This window comes from Spermophilus citellus, assembly GCF_964194105.1.
Source record: "Spermophilus citellus genome assembly, chromosome: 3".
Taxonomy (NCBI): Eukaryota; Metazoa; Chordata; class Mammalia; order Rodentia; family Sciuridae; genus Spermophilus; species Spermophilus citellus.
In genome coordinates, this window is record NC_138184.1 from 52,046,341 (window position 1) to 52,052,340 (window position 6,000).

At 46.9% G+C, this 6,000-nt stretch overlaps 1 protein-coding gene across 1 annotated transcript in view; it reads right to left on the minus strand.

The window, feature by feature from the left end:
• The window catches only part of ACOX2 (acyl-CoA oxidase 2), a 30,774-nt gene extending 28,430 nt beyond the window's left edge, over nt 1–2,344 (minus strand). The window contains exon 1 of the mRNA XM_081284443.1: nt 2,217–2,344. The gene's annotated coding sequence lies outside the window, so the exon portion shown is untranslated. The remainder of the gene's footprint in view (nt 1–2,216) is intronic.
• Nucleotides 2,345–6,000: the final 3,656 nt, after the last annotated feature.

Here is a 6,000-nt window from a genome sequence, read left to right on the forward strand (position 1 = left end):
GCACTACAAAGCTCACTCTCCAGCCTCTGTGGCTTGGGTAATGAGCACCATCCTCATAAAGAGCGGGAGACAGTCACTCAAACAAAATGATCTTAGGTTAGGTGAATGACCCCTAGTGACACCGCTGGAGTTGGCCAGGACTGGACGGGATCTGACCACAAAGCACATGCATTGTCCATACGGTGCCCCACCCTAGGGACTCACTGTGGGACTCAACCCCTTTTCTTGAGCTCTGAAGGATACTGTGATGCTGAGGGGAGGAACCTTGCCCACCACCTGGGAAGTGGCCCCCTGGGACCCCAGCATGTCTCCCATACCCAGGGTGGGCCCTGCCTCCTCCATGCCAAACCCTTGGGCTCTTAGAAACTCCCATTCCTCTACAGTGAGGCAACCACCAGGTACAATCCATCCTACTTCCCAAGTCACTTGAATCTAACTGCTCCTTGCCATCTTCTTGGCTACCACCTAGCCACCATCACTTCTTACCTGGCTTCTGTGTCTCTTTTGTCTGTTTTTATTTTTTGGTAGCTGAGACTAAACCTAGGGGTGCTTAAACACTGAGCCACATCCCAGCCCATTTTAATATTTTATTTAGAGACAGGGTCTCACTGAGTTGCTTAGGGCCTTGCTAAGTTGCTGAGGCTGGCTTTGAACTTGCTATCCTCCTGCCTCAGCCTCCCAAGTTGCTGGGATTACCTGCGTGCGCCACCACACCTGGCCCAGGTAAGCTCTTAAGTGAAAGTCACCTTGTGTTTCTCCCTGCTTGGAATTGGCTCCTAGGTGTCCACCATTTTTGGAATGGAGTCACTGCCATGTCCTTGTCCTGCATTAAGCTACTTCCCCTTCCTGGGCCTCCTCTCACTTCCTCCTGCCCTTTGCCCCTGATAGCCTGAGGCTTAGCTCCCTGGTGTTCCTGGTGAGTCCCAGCTTTCAGGACCCCAGCTCTAGGAATCCCTGCTGTAGGCAGCACCCCTGGGAGAACTGGATCCCCACTAGCAGTTATTGGTACTGGGGACAAGTTCCCGTTTACTCACACATCCCATCCCCTAGCAGGGAGAGGTGCATTAGGTCCCCAGAGCCTGGCTCACAGGAGACAGGCTGTAAGACTTTCCTTTGGTCGACCACACCTTTGGATTCCTCTATTCCTCACCTCCACCCTGGGATGTGCTGCAGTTATTACCATTTTGTAGAGAAGGCAGGGGCTTGGAAAGAAGCCACTTGGTCAGCTCACAGCCACAGGTAGCAAATGGGATTCTTTTTTTTTTTTTTTAATATAAGTTTTTTGGTACTGGAGATTGAACCCAGGGGCACTTTACCACTGAGCTACATCTGCAGTCCTATCTATCTATCTATCATCTATCTATCTATCTATCTATCTATCTATTTATTTATTTTGAGACAGGATCTCACTGAGACTGACTTTGAACTTGTGATCCCCCTGCCTCAGCCTCCCAAGTTGCTGGGATTACAGGTGTGCATTTCTGCACCTGGCAAAATGCACTATTATTATTTAGCAGGGCTGGGGATGGAATGCAGGGCTTGGCGCACATTCTACCGCTGAGTTACATCCCCAGCCCAGCAAGTGGGATTCTTATGCGAGGCCCCTGGAGCAGGGCTGTGGGTGCTGAGAAGAAGCCGAGAGTCTCCATCAGCTGCCTCTGGGATTCCTGGGAAGCCACTTATCCAGGCTCCTCTCTCTGCCCCTTGCTCCCTCATTCCAAATTCCCCTGCCTCCTGGCTGTCCCCAACCTCCCAAGAATCTCCCTCCCACAGCCTTTGCCAGGGCTATGCCTGTGACCAGAATACCCTGTCCTCATATATCACCAAGGCTCCCTCCATCTCATCTTAATGTCACCTCTCAGGGAGGCCTGCCTTTAACATCCCAAGTCCCCTGTGATCCTGTCCCGGCTCTGCTTTGTGTACTTTCTGTTTTACATACACGCAAGGTCATTAAACTGCTCTGTTCCCGGTTGTTTTCGTTTATTGCTGTCTGTAGCTGCCCTGCCCCCACTAAAATGCCAACTGTAAGTGGGCAGCCTTTGCCAAGAGCCTGCTCTAACAGGGCAGAGCCTGCAGGCAAGAGTGTCTGCTGAATAGTTGTGAAAGAAAGAAGGCGCTGCTCACAGCCACTAGGAGCTGCCCAGGCTCAGTTCTGGGGTGTCATGTCCTCAGGGTCTCCCAGTTCTTCCCTGCCCTGCCCTGGCTCCCTGACTCACCTCTGTCCTGTGCCCACACTTTAGGTCTGGGCTGGCCTCTTCATGGTGCAGATCTGAGCCTTCCAAAGACAAAGGTGAGTGGCTAAGCCCTTTTCTCCTCCCCCTAAGGGGCTGGGTGCTTAACGGGCTCTCCCACTTGCTCCCATACTTCTGAGTCCCCGCCCCCAAGCCACTGAGTGAGTGTGACATGCTTATACGCTGCATGCCAGGCACTGGGGCTGCCTGGGTGCTTGTAGCTCCCACACATATCACACATACATGGTGTAACTTCCCATTCTTGTGGTTGTACCTGAGGTGGAGTTTTACTGATTCTGTGTTCATATATGAACATAGGAAAGTTCTGTCCTGTTCAAAGCTGGGGATTGCTTTGAAAGCACTTGTACTTGTGTACCCCAGCTGTGTTTCCAGAGTGACACCCCTGATCTGTCCTGATGGCGTCCTCTGTCAGCTTGAGCTGATCACATCACAGGGGCTTAACGGGCTCCCTGCAGGTGATCCCCTTGAGAAAGGCTTGCTCTGTGAGAGGACTGTTTTTTTCCCCTCTCCCCTGTCTGCTGTAGAATTTGGCCTGTTTTATGGTTAGCATTAGTATTCACGTGCCCTCTCCAGGTTTCCTGGATAGATGTTTGTGGAATGCTCCAGAGCTACAGGAGTGGGGTGGGATACTCCGAAGGCACCTCAGTTCCACTCTTAAAACCCCAGAAGGAACTCATAATAAGGGGGGGGGCAGGGGAAGCAGTGGAGGGGGGGCAGTGGAGCGGAGGTGGGTAGAAGTTCACTGGATGAGACAAAGAGGAATGAAGGAAAGGGAGGGGGATGGGAATGGGCAAGATAGAGGAATGAACAGGAAACCTAATGGCTAACACAAACGTGAAAAGATAAATAAACTACAATATCAATTAGGAAATGAAAATTCAAGTCAGATCCCCACACATCAGCCAAAAAAAAAAAAATTAAGCTTTGATAATCCTGAGTATGAGTGAGGAGCAGAAGAGGTATAATTTTCATACACTTCTCATGGAATGTTAAATTGGTACAAGTCCTTGAAGAATGTGGCACTGTCTGGTAAATTCAAAAATGTTGGGCCCTGAACTTCAGCAATTCTGCTTGTGCTTATTTATGGGCCCTAGAATGCAAAACTAAGATAATCTCTAACATACACCAAGAAGTAGAAACGCTTAAATATGCTGGATATTGCCAGATTTTCCACCAAAACCAGTGTACTGCTATACTACCAAAAAATTTGAGTTTCCCAGTTTCCCCACGACCTTTTATGCCCATCCATAATGGATAGAAAACAAATCCATTTTTATTTCAATCATATTTATTTAAGTTATGAGTGAGGGTATACATCTTTTCAAACTTTTATTGGACATTTGTACTCCTTTATTCTGGAAAGGGCCTATTTATACCCTTTGCCCTATTTTCTGTTTTGTTCTTTGTTGAGGTTTGGATATAAGATGTGCCCCCAAAGCTCTTATGTTAATGCACAAATGTTTGGAGGTAAAGTTCAGAGATTGTGAGAGCTGTGACCTAATCGGTCTATCCTAGTGTGAATGGACAGACTGGATGGTAACTGTAGGCAGGTGGGACAAGGCTGGATGAGGTGGGTCAAGGGGACGTGCCCTGCAAGGATGCATCTTCCCTGTAGCCCTTTCCCCTTCCCTTTCTCTGCTTCCTGACCCCACCATCAGGTGAGCAGCTTTCCTTTGCTGGGACCTTCCGCCATGATGTTTGCCTCACCTTGGGCCCAGAGCAATGGACCCGGCCATTTATGGACTCAGACCTGTGAAATCAGGAGCCAAAATAATTTTTTCCTTCTCTAAAATAAATAGATAGATAGATAGATAGATAGATAGATAGATCCATCCTGGAAGGTAGCCAGCAGCTCCCGATTTTGCTGGTAAAGAACCAATCTCAGACATGATATTGTCCGCCCCAGTTTGGACAATAGCTAGATTCCTGACAGAGCTGGAATTTGAACCAGGTCTCTGAGGAAAAGGATTAATTATTGACCCATTAGTGCAAAAGTGGGAAAGAAAGAGAGTGGGACTCTTGTCCTGGTAGGACATCGGGCATTTGGCACTCTGGGCAGGTTTCTTCCCCTCCTGGGCCTGGGCCTCTCCTGTGTGTGATATGGGGGTGTCTGTGCACTTAGGGGCTCACAGTTCTCCACTATATTCCCAAGGTGGCATCTAGCTTGTGTCTGCTGGAGGAGGCAGGCCCTATGACCCAGGCTTTGAGGTCACAGGTTCTGCCTGTAGGACCGTGCCAGCCCCAATTCCTGTGGGTATACACAGGGTGATGGCTTCAGGTTAGGTAGCCTTGATCCCAGTTCTTAGAGATGAAAGTTCTGGCTTCCAGTCTGGCCTTTGCCACAGATTTGTACACTCGCTCACCTCGGCAGATTGCTTCATTTGTCTTATGTGTTCCACGTCTTAGCGAACGCCTTTCTCTTAAATTATTTCTTCATCAGTTTGGGAACCATCCCTGCTCTATAGGATAATTTTGATTTGTTGTACCAGTCTATTGAATTCTCTAGGGTAAAAAAGTTGTAGTTCTTTTTTTAATGAAAAATTTTAAATCCATAGAAAAGTGGATAGAAGAATACAAGGAACCTACATGCACCTGTCACCTAGCTTTAATGATGATCCTCTAATGTCTTCTTCTTCTTCTCTCCCCTCCCCCTCTCCTTCCCCTCCCCCTCCCTCCCTCCCTCTCCTCCCTCCTCCCTCTCCTCCTCCTCCTCCTTCTTCTTTTGGTTCTGGTGATTGAACTCAGGGGCACTTAACCACTGAGCCACATCCCAGCCCTTTTTTTGTATTTTATTTAGAGGCACCACCACACCCAGCTTTTAATTCTTAATCTTGAAATAACTCTAGATGTTGAGAAATTTGCCAAAAATATACCCTCACCCATCTTCCTCAAACTTTAACCATGTTATCGTTAAGGGATCAAGAAATTAATACTGATGCAACTAATTGATCTTCAGAATTTTTTTTGAGGTTTTCAGAGGGATCCCTAAGATCAAACTCAGGTATAGCAATGTGTTGGAAAGAACTCAGGAACTATTATACTTGTGGTTTATTAGTGAAAGGATACAGCCCCAATTCCTATTGGCAGTGGGTATACACAGGGTGATGGCTTCAGGTTAGGTAGCCTGTAAAAGGTGCTTGGTGGAAGAGTATGGCAGAGGAAAGCAACTCAGGATAGGACAGCCAGGAGTCTTGGTTGTTTATCCTCATGATTATGTGGCTGATTGGGAGCTGTGGCTAGCTATTATCTGTCCACATGTTGCTAGCCTTGGAAAAGATCAAAATTCAAATTTTGAAGTATAGCTTATACTGAATGCATATTTCTTTGTCACAATCCTAAAATTAAAAATTGTAAGTCAAAACTTTATAATTGGGGAAGTATTTGTATTGTGTATTCATTAAAAGTTATTATAGTTATAATCATCTTTAATAGTTTTGCCTTTAAACCTTCAGACTATAACATAAGTGATTTGCATACCACCATAACAGAATTAGAACATTGTGAATTTTATTGTTTTCTTATTTTTACCAGTGAGTTTTCTATTTTCATGTTACTAATAAACAGTCTTGTCTTTGAGCTTGAAGTCCTTTTCTCACTTCTCGTAGGGCAGATCTAGTGGTGATGAACTCCTTCAGCTTCAGTTTCTCAGGGAAAGTCCTCCTCCTCCTCCTCCTCCTCCTCCTCCTCCTTCTTTGGTATTGGAGATTGAATACTGGGATGCTTTACAACTGAGCTACATCCCCAGTGT